We start from the raw sequence: 15370 nt of genomic DNA on the forward strand, positions 1-15370 counted from the left end.
TGTAAAGTTCCCGGATTCAGCACTGGAAACCACTGTGGAAGCCTATCCCTGTCTCTGGTCAAGGCTTGCAGTGATGTGCTGGCTCTCATGCAGGTTTTCATGGAAAACAACCTCCAGGACACATTCAGTGAGACTGTAAGTGATCTTAAAGGGATATTCTGGTGTAAATTTAATCCATGGTCTAACACACTGTGACTCCAAGTAAGACCCCTCTCGAGAGATCAAGTTAGCAGACCCTTATTTACAGAGTTTTAGCAACCTCAGAAATGACCGCATGATAGCAATATACAGTAGTATACACCTCCAACAAGAAACCACAATCAAAAAGCAGGTCTCAGCACATAGTTCATGGTATCAAAACTCTGCTAGTTTAGCTGCATTGCTGTTGTGAAGTGTGCACAGCTTTCCGCTGTTCTGCAACAGCTTCCGGGTCGGGGGATGTCCTGACGTGACGATTACTGAGTGCAGTAGAATTCCGCGGCTCAAGGATGAAAATGTATTATTATGACTCTATGGTAAATCAATCAAAGTTCATATGTGTCTGACGTACTAGTTTATAACAGCTATTATCGAGAGTGGACAGGGAAAAGAACGGAATTGAGCATTTCTAACCGCACTCAGTAATTGTCGCGTTGGGACTTCCCTAACCCGGAAGCTGCTGCAGGGGAGTTGGGGGTTGTCTCACATGGTGTCACTGTGTGTTAGACCATGGATTAAATTTACACAGGAATATCCCTTTAAGACTACAGCAGAATCAGAGAGGTGCTTCTCTACTTTAAAGAGGATAAAAACATTCCTTAGGAATGCCATGGCACAAAACTGCCTGTACGCGCTGGCTATGTTCTCCATGAAGAAAAACCTGATACAGACATTCCTGACTTTAACACCAAAGTCATTGAGAGGTCTGCTACTCAGAAAGACAAAAGAGGCTTTGTCCTCGCTGCAGTGGACCTGGGTTCGAATCCCGGCCTGGGTCCCTTTGCCGCGTGTCACTCCCCCTCTCTCTCACCCTGTTTCCTGTTTCCTGTCACCCCTCGTCAGCTGTACTATCAATAAACCCATAACGGCCAAAAAAAAAAAAGAAAAAAAAAAAAAAAGAAAGACAGAAGAGCTCAGAGTTCATGTTCAAATAAGAGCTGTCACTCACTCCATCATACTAAAAAACAAACACATATACAACTCTTTAATCATCATCCATTTACCTCCTATAAATATTACAATAATATACAATTGTATTGTAATTTTGTATTGTAATTAGTATTCACTAATAAATTTAATCCAAATGCTACATTTTATATTCCTATGACAGTTTTTCTTGTTTATATAGTTATTTCTAATCATCATCCACCTGTAAATGTCTCTCAAGAATTGTGTATTAAGAGTATTCACTAATATACATCTCATATCATTACAATTATCTGTCAAACTGTTGATTTCTAAAGGGCAATTAAATAAATATTGTTTATACCTAAAATAACACATATTTTGGTTTGGGTTCTTTTATTGGAATAGTTACTGTAAGCTTCTGGCACACACAGCCCCACCTAGAATATTTTTCACCAGCCGCCACTGGATCTAATTATTAAATTATTGGATTGCATCGTTTGACAGAGAGGCGCCTGAATTTGAACAGTCCAATCAGCAACTGAGGACCAGCGGGAAGGTCTTTTGTTTTTTTCCCCGAATCCACTCTCAGTTTGTGGGCTACCTTACCTTACCTTACCTTACCTGTCATCCAGACTTCTCGACTGCAGCTTCTCCTCAGTTTCCCAGGTATGGACATTTTACAGAAGGTTACATAAAGTTAAGTGTTTTAATTGCATTTGGTTAATTCAGTTTAAACAAAACAAAAACGCTGTGAGTGTGTATTTCCACAACTAGCTGTAGGTCTGTAAGCCTCGAAGTTGCTATTGCTGCATGCTAACCGTTGGTGTTGTCTATTTAAGATGTATTTGTAGGAGCCAAAATGTGCATCTGTTTTGGATTGTTTATTTTTGTTTAGGCAGTGCACATCATTATTATTACTATTGTTGTTTGTTTTTTGTCATCTTGTTATGATTTGTGGTAAGAGGAAGTGGGTTTGGCCTCCACATTATTTCACCTGCGCAGTTTGTTCGCGGGCGCTCCAGTAGACAAAGAAGGTTGAGTGAGGCCCTATATTTTTTCTTTGACCGTAATTTTGATATAACTTTGACCGTAATTTTGATGTAACTTTGACCATCATTTTTCTACTTGATTTTGATCATAACTTTCGTTAATAAACCCAAGAAACATATCTGGAATTGGACTAAAGTTTTTCATTCAACGAGTCACAGAAAGGAGCCTGCTTAGCCTCTCAGCGGACTACTTATAAATTAAATAAGACGCTACATCTTAGTCAAAGAAAAAATGTATACATCCTTGACACGGCACGGACAGGATTTCATCCCATTGGCAAGCGCAATGGTGTTTGGAATGAATAAACACTGGATTATTTTGGCCTTTCCCTCTTCGGAAGGACGGAGGAGACGCACTGACTGATGCCGCGGCGAAGACTTTCAGCGGCAGCGCATCATGGCCATTGGAAGCGGTAGGCTGTTTTAATTCCCTCTGTGTATATTATAAGCTGGAACACAGTCGGAGGAGCTGTCACTTGTCCATTGGGGACTGATGGTTGGCCTGCGTTGCGCGGCACGTCTTTGGAGATTTTGGAGCTGGTTTGACTGCTTGTTACGCGCTGACTGCCACGTGCTGTTGAGATTGAAAATGCAATGGAAAATCGTGTTGGTGACTTGTGAGTAATAGTGATGCGGTTTATCAGCGAAGTGTTTTTGCTGTGTTTATGGATGAAATGCGCATATTGGAAAATGCAAAATGAGTGACACTAAAGGAGTGGATGAAACGGATGAGAGGAGACCGGTCAAGCTTACAGCGAAGGCTTTGGCTTACAAAATTGACAGTCTTCAGAAAGAACGACAAACAAACGTGAGAAAAATTAAAGAGCTCATAAGGAAAACTAAAGAGCTAATGAAAAATGATGAAAATGCAAAGGATGTGCAATTCGCAATGGAGAAATTGACCCATCTGTACGACAATGCAAAGGATGCACATGAGTCAGTTATTGTAATGCTTCCTCAAAAGGAACAGGAAACTCAGCGTGACTGGTTCAAACACATGACAAAATGCAAAACAGATTTTATGGATGATGCTAATCGATGGTTGTCTGAAACTGGAAGGCCGTTTCCTCAAACAGGTCATGTGACTGCAGATTTACCATTTGCTGAAGATACAGATATTTCTCCAACTTCACCTGAGGCACTTGTTGAATTAAAAGAAACAATTATCCACACTGACCAACATGACATTCCCTTATACCAATCGAACATTAAGGCAACATCCGATGTACATGATGAAATACAACCAAGTGACAGTGTGTCAAATATTGAAAGCAGAAGAAGCAAGAAAAGTTCGTCCAGCTCAAGCTCCAAAATTTCAAGTACAGCATCTGCATATTTAAAGGCCGAAGCTGAAGTGGCTGCTCTTGTGGTACGACAAAAACTGTTGAAGGACAAGCACATCTTGGAGAAACAAGAGGAACAGCTGAGGAGGAAAAAGGAGCAACTGGAACTGGAAGCAAACATTGCTGCTACAATGGCCAAAATAAAAGTACTAAGTGCTGCAAAAGGATCCAGTGTACAAAGTAACCTCTCAAAAGTGTCTGATGGTATGGAATCATATTTTTAGAGAGGACAACAACAAAAGAAAACAGTTGATGCTGAAACAGATACTTTTGTACCCCAGATATATACACATGGACAAAAACCCCTAAAGCACAGTGTAAGTGATCCACAAACAACAAAAATAAGTTACGGACAGAGCTGCAAGTCAAATCCAATCTTTCACCGCAGGTCCCTCGATGCCTCAACTAAGCAACAGGAATCCAAGTGAACATGCACATGTGATATCTCCAACTACACTACCTGTTTCAAGTCACGGTGAACAGAATAATATGGTCTCTGTCTTGGAGAAGCAAAATGAAATCACTGCATTATTAGTCCAACAACAGTGCCTGTCTTCCATGCCCAAGAAAGATATTCAAGTTTTTGATGGTGACCCACTTCAGTACCAAACATTCATTAAATCCTTTGAACACAGTATTGAGAACAATAGCAAAAATCCCAGAGACTGTCTTTATTATCTGGAACAATACACAAGAGGACAGCCAAGAGAACTAGTAAGGAGTTGCCTACATATGACCTCTGACAGAGGATTCAGGAAAGCTAAATCTTTACTTCAAGAGCATTTTGGACATGAGCATAAAATTGCTACAGCTTACATGGAGAAGGTTCTATCATGGTCATCAATTAAAACAGATGACACTAAGGCTCTACAAATATACACTCTGTTTCTAAGAGGATATTGCAACGCCATGGAGGATGTCAGCTACATGCCAGCTAATATGCATGCCATCATAAGGAAAATGCCCTACCGGCTGAGGGATAAATGGAGAACAGTGGCCTGTGATCTCCAGGAGAAAAACAAACAAAGAGCTACCTTTAAGGACATGGTGAATTTCCTGGAAAGGCAGGTAAAAATCATAACACATCCACTATTTGGAGACATCAAGGATGCAACAAGCCAAAATGTAAGGAGGTCCAAGACACAGCCTCATTCAAGGATAAAAAGAAATATCTTTGCCACGACTGTGACAGTTGCAGAAAAAAATTGGAGGAACAAAGGAAAACTTACCTGTGGACAGGAGTTGTTTGTTCTGTGGAGGTGGACATGCTTTAGAAAAGTGTCCACAGTTGGATAAAAGGGCACACAGTGAGAAAATCACATTCCTGAAAGAAAATGTTTTGGCTGTTTGTGTAAAGGACATATCAGCAAAGACTGTAGGAAGAGACTCAGTGCTGCATATCCACCAGAAAAGGAAGGAAATGGACAAAGAACAAGCAGAAGTGAAGGAAGGGGCTAAAGACACTGCCGTAGCCTCCGTTCAGACTAGTGGTCTTAGTGGGGCCGGCGAAGATAACTGCAAGCTCTCAATAGTGCCTGTACAAGTTAAAGCCAAAAAAGGAAATATAACTGTGCATACTTATGCTTTTCTCGATCCAGGTAGCACTGCATCATTTTGCACAGTGGGACTGATTAATAAGCTTAACCTTCAGGGAAATAAATCAAGCATTCTATTACAAACTATGGGACAATCCTTTGTCCCATAGTTTGTAATAGAATGCTTGTTGTTGAAACTAGCATTGTTTCTGGCCTTGAAGTCAGTGGACTGGACAGCAATGATTTTTGTGATCTGCCAAGCATATACACCCAGAAAATTATGCCTGTGCACAAAGGAAACATCCCACATCAGAATGATATTGACAACTGGGAGATGGACCTTATGCTGTCAAAACCATGCTTGGTTGGACGGTAAATGGCCCTTTAGGAAGAATAAATGATGTTCAAGAGAAGTCTGTGATAAATGTGAACAGGATTGCAGTCATGAAACTTGATGAGCTGTGGCAACAGCAATTCAAGAACGACTTTCCTGAATGTATTAGGGATGACCAAGAACCCTCAAAAGAAGATCAACGATTCTTGGATTTAGTTTCAAAATCTGCCCAACTAATGGTCATTATTGCATTGCATTACCTTTAAAGGAGAGGAAAATACACATGCCTGACAATAGAAGTGTTGCAGAACAACAGACACTAAACCTAAAGAAAAGATTCAAGAGAGATTGTACTCTTCATTTGGACTACACTAACTTTATGTCAGACATATTATCTAAAGGTTATGCAGAGATGGTGCCAGATGATGTCTTGGAACGCAGTGATGGCAGAAAATGGTATCTGCCACATCATGGAGTTTTGCATCCACAAAAGAAGAAACTGTGAGTGGTGTTTGACTGTGGAGCGACATTTCAGGGAGTTTCATTGAATTCTCAGCTTCTGCAGGGGCCAGACCTGACCAGTACTTTGATAGGAGTCTTGACCAGATTCCGTAAAGAGCCTGTCATCATCACTGCAGACATCGAAGCAATGTTCCACCAAGTGAAAGTACCAAATGAGGACCGTGACTTGTTACGGTTCCTCTGGTGGCCTGATGGAGACTACAGTCAGAACATGGTGGAATATAGAATGACAGTGCATCTATTTGGAGCCACTTCATCTCCAAGTTGTGCGAACTTTGCCCTTCGGAAGTGTGCTGAGGACAACATGAAACAATTCAGCCCGCAAGCTGTGAACACCATTATGAACAACTTCTATGTTGATGACTGTCTTGCCTCAGCAGCTTCAGAAGAGAATGCAATAGCTCTTTATCACGACCTACGGGCAATCTGTTTCCAGGGAGGCTTCCTACTTACCAAATGGATAAGCAACAGTCGTCATGTATTGGCTGCCATTACCTGAAACAGAGAGAGCAAAAGAAATGAAAAATCTGGATTTGGACAGTGGCAATCTTCCCATGGAGAGAGTGTTAGGTGTTCAATGGTGTGTGCAATCTGATGTCTTCAAGTTCAAAATCATCCCTAAAGACAGACCTCTCACCAGAAGGGGGATTCTTTCAATAGTCAGTTCAGTATATGATCCCCTAGGAATACTGGCACCTGTGGTCCTGACAGCCAAGAAGATTCAGATTTGTGTCTGAAAAGGACCGGTTGGGATGATACAATACCAGACTCCATTGTACAGAAATGGCTGAGTTGGATTCAAGAACTTCATAAATTGGAAGACTTTAAGGTTGACAGATGCCTTAAACCTACAAACTTTGGAACAGTGACATCTGCACAATTGCATCATTTTGCTGATGCATGTGAGGACGGTTATGGAACTGTTAGCTATCTGTTACTGCACAACAGTCACGACCAAGCACATTGTGGGTTCATAATGGGGAAAGCAAGGGTGGCTCCATTAAAGCCAGCCACCATTCCGCGAATGGAGTTAACTGCTGCTACCATGGCGAGCAGAATGGACACAATGTGGAGAAAAGAACTGCAGATGAAGCTAGCAGAATCCATATTCTGGACTGATAGCACCTCCGTCCTCAAGTACATCAACAGTAAGACCACAAGGTTCCGAACTTTTGGTGCCAACAGAGTCTCTGAAATTGCCAAAGTCTCACATCCATCACAGTGGAGATATGTGAACACAACTAACAACCCAGCAGATTTGGCCTCCCGAGGTTTATCAGTTATGTCTTTTCTAAAGAAAGAAATTTGGATATCTGGACCTCAGTTTCTTCTGCTGCCTCAGGGAGAGTGGCCTCAAAATCCTGACAGACTAGAGGAAGTCTCACCAAAAGACTGTGAAATCAGGAGCATAACCATCAATGCTACTCAGACAAAATCACATGAAGCAGATCCAATAACCCATCTAATCCATTATTTCTCATCCTGGACTGATTTGAAAAGAGCAGTAGCATGGATTCTCAAAGTTAAAAGGACGCTCCTACATCATAGCAGAAAACGGAAATACACACATGATGCTCATGCCCAGCTTCATCCAGACAACACCCACCAAGAAAATCTGCAACAAATGAAAACAGGAAATCATGAGGCTCAGGAAAACAGTGGACTCACAGTTGAAGAACTGGCTAATGCTGAGTTGGAGCTCATATGCTTTTGCCAGAGAAAAAGATTTGCAAATGAAATCTCAAGTCTGAAAAAAGGTGTATGGGAAAGATTAATTAGATCAGTGCGAAAGGTTCTTAATTCCACCCTCAACTTGCAAAACCTTGATGAGTTGACACAGTTTTATGTGAAGTTGAGGCCATTCTTAACAGTCGGCCTATCACCAAAGCTTCAGCAGATCCAAATGACCTTGAAGCACTTACCCCAAATCACCTTTTGCTTCTTAAGAACAAACCGTCACTGCCACCAGGACAGTTTCAGAGAGAAGACATGTACGCTCGCCGCAGGTGGAGGCAAGTTCAGTATATGTCAGATTTATTCTGGAAAAGATGGACAAAGGAATATCTTCCCCAACTGCAGGAACGACAAAAATGGTCTAATATCAGACGTAACTTCACACCAGGAGACATCGTGATCATTGTGGACGACTCTGCACCTCGCAACTCCTGGCTAACTGGGAAAATCGTACAGTATTCTTGTAACATATGTGCAGAAACAGTTCAGTCTGTAACAGCTAGTGATGGGAACGACAGTTCTTTTTACTGAACTGAATCTCTAGAATCCGTTCAGTAAAATTATTAATTCTAAAGATTCATTCACCGAATCGTTCAGGGCTCTCCAACTCCCTGAACTGATAAGCAGCCAAACGATCCGTCATGCGGTTAATAATTCAGCCCTGAAATTCACGTTCACTTACTGAGGGGCAGTGCGCAATTATTCACGGGAGACGCATTGCTGCTCTGAGTGGTATACATGCACTAAAATTTTTACATGGTGAAAGTGTCCTCTGTGCACAGTAAAATCACTTAACATGATGCTACTTGGATGTTAGCAACACAGCGCTAATTTTAGCAGTACCGTTACTTAACGTGAATCATCTCCTCTGCCCTGGCTGAGTGAGAGACACAGCGCCACTTCCAGCACAGTGCGTGAATGAGAATCACGTCCTCAGCGTCAGTTCTCCGCCTGCAGTAGGTTCGTAAATCATGAACGAATCACAGCGCAAACGAGAATCAGGTCCTGACAGTTCTCTGAGTGAGTCGCGGCAGTTCCACTCCCGGCCAGCATGATCGCGGCTGAGCTCAACTGAACTGAGAAAGGAACGAATCAGTCCATGAAGTGATCCCGTTCACTTCGTTCACTGAAATGATCCGTTCTTTCGAACGACACGTTCGTGACCGACACAACACTAGTTAAAGCATTTGTTGTCCATTGCAAACTGCATCGCAGTGAACCAAAATGTATGTTCAAGTGTGTTGCAGCAAGTTGCAAGCGGGTGTGTACTGGTTATGCAGCGTTAAAGGCGCACTTCTATTGTCATCATAATAGCATGCTAACACTAACTCAGGATACAACGTTGACAACATTGAACTGAACTGTTTCACTTTGTGAATGGCAGTGTGTGGGAGTAAAATCTTTGGTTGCTCACTTAAATGAGCACATAGTAGAGGAGCACCAAGTAACTTGCCCTGTGAGAGGATGCAAAGGTGTGTTCGGTGTAAAATCTTCCTTTACCTCTCATATGTCCAGAAAACACAGACATTGTTTGGAAAATGTGTTTTGTGGATCGATTAACGAAGATACTCAGAGTGCTTCAAGTGCTACCATGCAACAAGCTGCCAGTGTGTCAGATGCTGAAGACACGGTTACAGACAGACCAAATTTCAGTGAGTTGTATCTCAGAAATATATGTATGTTTTACATAAAACTACAGGGACAGCATCTTCTTCCAGCATTTACCATTCAAAACATTGTTGAAGAGATACAGTATATACATGAGTTGGGACAGAGGTATACTTCAAATAGATTAAATTCGTCTCTTAGAGAAATGTCAGTTGCAGATGAAGACATTGTAAAAATCTGTGACACAATAAAGCAATCTGACTTGTTCACAGCTTGCCACACAGGACCCATGAGAACTGCTTACTCGAGAACCCAGTGTTTTAAAGATATTTTCAAATATGTAGAGAACAAAAAAGTGTTTTTGGGCAGAGATGAGAACAGGACAGAAAGATTTGCCTACTATGTTCCTGTGCTAAATACTTTAAAGGGTATGCTGGTTTCCAGTTTTTGGTAGGGCCTCATGTTAGGGGACCCTAATGATGTTTCCAGAACGGATGTTCTCTGTGACTGTCTTGACGGTAAGGTGTTTACTTGAAACTACTAGGGGAGGATGGAATAACAATGGAAGATGAATCTGTTGTGAAAGGAGCACTGTACTGCATTGCTGGAGACAACTTGGGCTCTCACTGCATTGGTGGTTTCATGGAAAATTTCAGTTCCTCTGCGTACTTCTGTAGATATTGTCTGATCACTCGGACTGAATTTCAGGGTGCTGATCCAGCCATCGTTGGACCGGAGTGGTCTCCAGAAACCTATAGATCTGCCACTGAACAGCTAGAGACGGAGGATGTGACAGAAGTACACGGGGTAAAGTTCAGGTCAGTATTTAATACTCTACAGAACTTTAATGTTTGTTCACCAGGCATGCCCCCTTGTCTGGGCCATGACATCTTCGAGGGTGTCCTATCATACGATGTTGCTCTTTATCTCAAATACTTGATCTACAAAAAGAAATGGTTCACATACACAAGTTTGAACAGGTGCATCGACAGTTCAAATACAAAGCAGCAGATGCTTGTTCCAAACAGTGTGCGGTCAGTCCTAACGCACTGAAACTTAGTGGACAACCTGCTGCCTCTGTTAATTGGAGACATGGCGCAGGACCCACAAGATGATGTGTGGCAGTTAACTTTGCAGCTTAAGGACATTGTTGACCTGATTTGTGCTCAGCAAATTTCCAAGCCTCAGGTCGCATATCTAGATGTTCTCATCCAAGAATATTTGGAAACCAGGAAGGCACTGTTTCCAGATATAAAGTTGAGACCTAAACATCATTATTAACGGCACTATCCAGGACTGATCCTGAAATTTGGCCCACTCATCAGACTATGGACTATGTGTTTTGAGAGCAAACATAGTTACTTCAAAAGATGCAGCAGGCAACTGAAGAATTTCAAAAGTCTGTGTTCGACTCTTTCAGAGAGGCACCAGATGTTTCAGGCCTTTCTTTCTGCTGGAACAGCGAGTCCCCCAACCTTGCAATAAAAGATGGCTCACCGTTTTACTCCGAACTTTACAGCAAGGAAGTTAACGGTGCGATCCAACATTTTGGTTTCACTGAAAGAAATACAAGGATTCCTGTTGATTTGCAGTACAACGAAATAAGGGACAGGAAGGGACAATTCGTAGTCATTAGAAATGATGAGTCCATGGAGTTTGGTGAACTCATCCTCATTTTTGTGAAAGATGATTCCGCACTTCATTTTCTGATGAGAATGTATGCTGGACAATTTCTTCCACACTACCACATGTACTTGGTAAAGAAGAAGATTGGAGGAAGATTTGAATGCAGACACAGTAGTAAGCTGATTGACATGTGGCCATTATCATCATACACAATAAATGGATACCAGTTTGTCCCATTGAAGCACAGTGTCTTGTCAGAGTAAATGCTTTGATGTTAGTGGGCCAGAGATCAACCTGTGTTAAGTTTGTGTATCTCAACAGATATGACGGAAACTCAAATACCAAAGAAGATAATTGATGCAATTGCAGCAGTGATTCCAGGTCTTCCAGATGAAGTTGTGAAGTTGGTAGAGGATACTTTGGAAGTACTTGGTGCTACCACCACAGATTGTCACACCGCGGTGAGGGATGTCCTGTCTTGGGTTTTTTGTCTTGTGAATTTCATGTTTTATTTTGAAAAGTAACTCTCCTCTCGTTTCAGGTCACTTGCCCTCCCTCTTGTGTCCCCGGTCTGACGTCATCCCTGATCCCTGATTGTTTTCACCTGTGTTCCCCTCCCTCGTGTGTATAAAGTCTTTGTCTTCCCCTGTCTGCGTCGCAGAAGTATCTCGTCATTTGTCGTGTACGGAAGCCTTTACCACAGTCTTGCTAAGAAAACCCTCGAGCTAAGTATTGTCAAGTTTTGTTTTCTGTATTTGTTCTCTTTGGTTGTTTGACTCTTTTGGTTCCTAACGTTTCTGGTTAGAGTTTTGATTTTCAGTTTAGGACTTTCATAGCCTGTTATTTTCCTCCGTGTGGAGCGCCTTTTGTTGTACCTTTTGATATTCAGAGTAGATATTTTTTATAGCCTATGTGCTGTCCTCTTCGGAGTAGTTTTTGTTTTCTATTAAGTTTATAGCTAAAGTTTGAAGAATAGTGTAGATTCCTCCTTCGGGAGCGCTTTTTGTTTTATGTGTTACTTGTATTGTTTGTCTTGTCTGTCTTCATAGTATTTTTCATAGCCATTGCTTTGTCATTCAGTCTGAAAGAGATTCAAATCAGTAAAATAAAACCTGTCATTACATCATCATTCTGCATCTGAGTCCTCTCTCCTTGTCTGAGCCTGACACAGATGATCTGAAGTACATCAAAGAAGGAGACTTGCTGCCAGTATTAAAGCCCATACAATCCAGAAGACTGGTTAATGCATGGGCCCAAAATGGTGAGTGTATTGAAAAATAACTGTTGTAACTTTTACAGAAGAATGAATATCCTTTACATTCAAACCTGCACAAGTATTTTAAATATAACTAAAATCTCTATATACATAAGTGCAATATTCAAATTGCAAAAAACTGCTCATTTTTTTTGATGAAGGTTAAACCACTGCTACAGAGATGGACTAGCCCCTATATCTTGATCTCCAGATGAAACATGTAATAACACATTTCACATCATCATGATTTAAGTATTTAGCCATTTTCAATGAAAATTATAGTTGTGATACAGAAAGTTGAATCATATTTCATGTGTTTTGTTTGACATGACAACATCCAGCTTCTTTGCTCCAACAGAGTTAACAATGAGCCGATTTACATCTGTAATCCCTGGGCAGGAGACACAGTGTCTTGTGTTTAGAAAAGAAACTACAACTACAATAACTGTTACCTAACATTATATAATCTCTATGCACATGATCAAAAGACTGCAGTACCAGTAAAAATGTACATGTACCGGCTTGTGTTTACGCATAAGAACTTGATTAAGTGGATTTTGGCTGTCAAGATAATTGCAGTACTCATTTTTGACCATATTGTGCAGCTGTAATATCTTGCAATTCATTGATACACTACATTATTTCACAGATTACCAGATTGTTGTACTTTCACAGACTCAATTGCTTCAACTCCAAACTTAGTGTGTTCCTCTCCACTGCCTGTTCAATCCTCTCCAACTTCGGTCCCACCCCAGTCTTCACCAGCGTCATCCACAGCTACCTCATCATCCTCAATAAGCTGCTCCCCCTTTGTGCCACACTGGGTAGACAGTTTTCAGATACCATGGCAGAAGCTCCCTGAAGAGTTACTGCAGACTTTGGAAAGACAGAAATGTCCAAGTGCACGACTGCGAAGAGAAATGGTAAGGATTATCGTTACTGAAATGATTTGTAAGAATCCAACCAAACGCAACACTACAGAGATGGCAAAAAGAATGGTGGCTAAGTATCCAAAGTCACTTGAAGATGTGATTGATGGTGATGTTATGTTATTGGACTTGGATTTCATTCCCTGGTAAAGCAACTCCAGTCAAGAACTGAAAATGTCAAACGACCAGACACACCAAAGATAACGAAACGCAATGCGGAATCAGATGAGGACACTGACACTGTGGTGAGTCAGAAGAAGAAAAAAAGAAATGAAGAAGATGTTTAAACAGAAGAACTACACAGCTGAAGATGTGAAAGAATTAGTCAAGTCCACCTATTACACGCAGCGAAAAGACATCAACAAAGGTACAAGCATCCAGGAGCTATGCCTATGAGCTATATTTTTGTTTCATGAAGCTGGTATGGAAGGACACTTCCAGCATCTTACTGGTGTAAATCTGAGACCTTTTTTGCAAATGTGGACAAAAATGGGAAGCGCCTCTTAAACTTCTTCAAAACTGTGTCTGCACAAAAACGCAAACAAGTCCTGGATTCTCTCCTCAAGCTTCAAACTGAAAGAAGCCAGTCCAGTGGCTGCTCAGAGGAACTGACAGAGATGGTATTTCTTTTACTGGCTCACTTTGGTGAGAAAGAAGAACATCTCTTCCATTACATCGAGAAGACAAGCCGTGCTGAGCAGGTTCAGATGGAGAGTGTGCCAGCAACACCCTGCCTCATTGTGTGTGGTAAGTAAACTGAACCAAGTTTAGAATGTAGTTGATTGTAATAATCATTATTTTTGTTTTAATGGCTGACATCGACAACCTCATCATTCAATTTTATGTTTTTTGTTCATGTTGTTTTTTCTCAGGGTCCTCCTGCTTTGCTGCTGACATATTCATGTTGAGCATTGACCAAAAGGTTGTTAACGACCACATCACTTCCTTCATATCTGCCATCTGCCTGTTGTTTGACAGATACTACTGTTTTAACATACACTACCCAGTGGAATTGCGGTCAATACTGGAGTTCCTCCAAAGGTACATATTTCCATCTTGTTAAGATATTTGAAAATACAGTGCAGTTGATTAGACACTTAAGATATATTTTTTCTTTTTTTCATCAAGGTGTTTCTTTTTTATAAATCCTGAGAGAGGCACCAAGGTCAGGCACAAGAAGAAGAAGAAAGTGTTCTCAGTCAATCCAAGAGTCCTCACTCTGATCTCAGACCTGGCAGACCATGAGTGGACCTAGACCTTCCCACAGTGTTTGGAGTCATGTGATGAAGGTATACTGAATGTAACATACACTGCAGATAATACTGTTAAAACTGCACCAAAAGTTCTGAAAGTTGCTGTAAATTTTTACTAGGTGAATTGTGTGGTACTTTGTTCACTGCACTGGATTGCACTTTGTACATGTTCCGCTTTACTGCAGTAGATTTTATCTCTGTCGGCCCCTAGAGGAATTGTGAGTGATTACAAAAACACTGTCCAAACAAACAATCTCAGCATCTAAAACTTACTCAATGTCTCTGTTGCCATGATGGCGTTGTATGTGTAGCGCCTTTGTTAACTCATAAGGAAAAAAGTGTGAATATATATGTGGAACGGTTCTACCTCATATTGTCCCTCGGGAAACAGTGCCCGTCTATGGGCAGGTCCCGCTGTTTACTATGAGATGAATGTGATTGATGATATGATGTGATTTAGAAAACTTTCCTGTGTTTTGATAGACCAGGGATGATATGATTAAAATTATGTTAAAATGCTGTTTGCCAGTGCGGCAATGTCAATAGTTTATATGTTATAGTACAGATAATTTTCATTAAATGAAAATGTTCTATCAAAGAAAAAGTTTGATTATTTTTTGCGGTTGTTTTATGTACAGTATGTGCATATTTTACTTTTTACTTCTACCATTCAGTCTTAAATCTTTATGGTATTATTTGATATTTTCAAAAATGACATTTTTATCTGTAAAATCAGCAGGACTAATACACTTTTTACTGTAATGTTATTAAATGTCTCGTAATTTTTGGCAACTGCAGCTGTCAGTTTTTCACTGTTAAAACAAAACTGGCAAAACGTTTTTTTTTCTTGCCATAATTGATGGACAATTTTACAAAGTAAATTTGTATTTTATGATTTAGACTGTTACATTTACAGTTAAACATTTCATATTTCATGGCACCAACTTTATTTGATATGATATTTTCATGTTCATTTTTAGACAAAACAATGTTTATTTCAGGGGTAAAAACCTTTTAGTTTTACATATAGTTATGGACTCAAACACAATTATTAACCGTAAAAACCGCAGTACTA

The 15370-nt window shown here is 40.7% G+C and overlaps 1 long non-coding RNA gene across 5 annotated transcripts; it reads left to right on the plus strand.

Moving 5' to 3' along the window:
• The first annotated feature begins 1656 nt into the window (after positions 1-1656).
• On the plus strand, positions 1657-14892 carry LOC119033120. 5 transcript variants are annotated; one of them, XR_005079162.1, is made up of 6 exons: positions 1657-1773; positions 9941-10050; positions 11180-12119; positions 12763-13789; positions 13915-14083; positions 14171-14892. It is a non-coding gene; the product is annotated as an uncharacterized LOC119033120 (long non-coding RNA). The 5 variants fall into 5 exon arrangements; XR_005079164.1 differs by lacking the exon at positions 1657-1773 and having other exon boundaries at positions 9711-10050; positions 12763-13036; positions 13195-13789; XR_005079161.1 differs by lacking the exon at positions 1657-1773 and having other exon boundaries at positions 9711-10050.
• Positions 14893-15370: the final 478 nt, after the last annotated feature.

This window comes from Acanthopagrus latus, chromosome 15 (assembly GCF_904848185.1).
Source record: "Acanthopagrus latus isolate v.2019 chromosome 15, fAcaLat1.1, whole genome shotgun sequence".
In the NCBI taxonomy this organism is placed as follows: Eukaryota; Metazoa; Chordata; class Actinopteri; order Spariformes; family Sparidae; genus Acanthopagrus; species Acanthopagrus latus.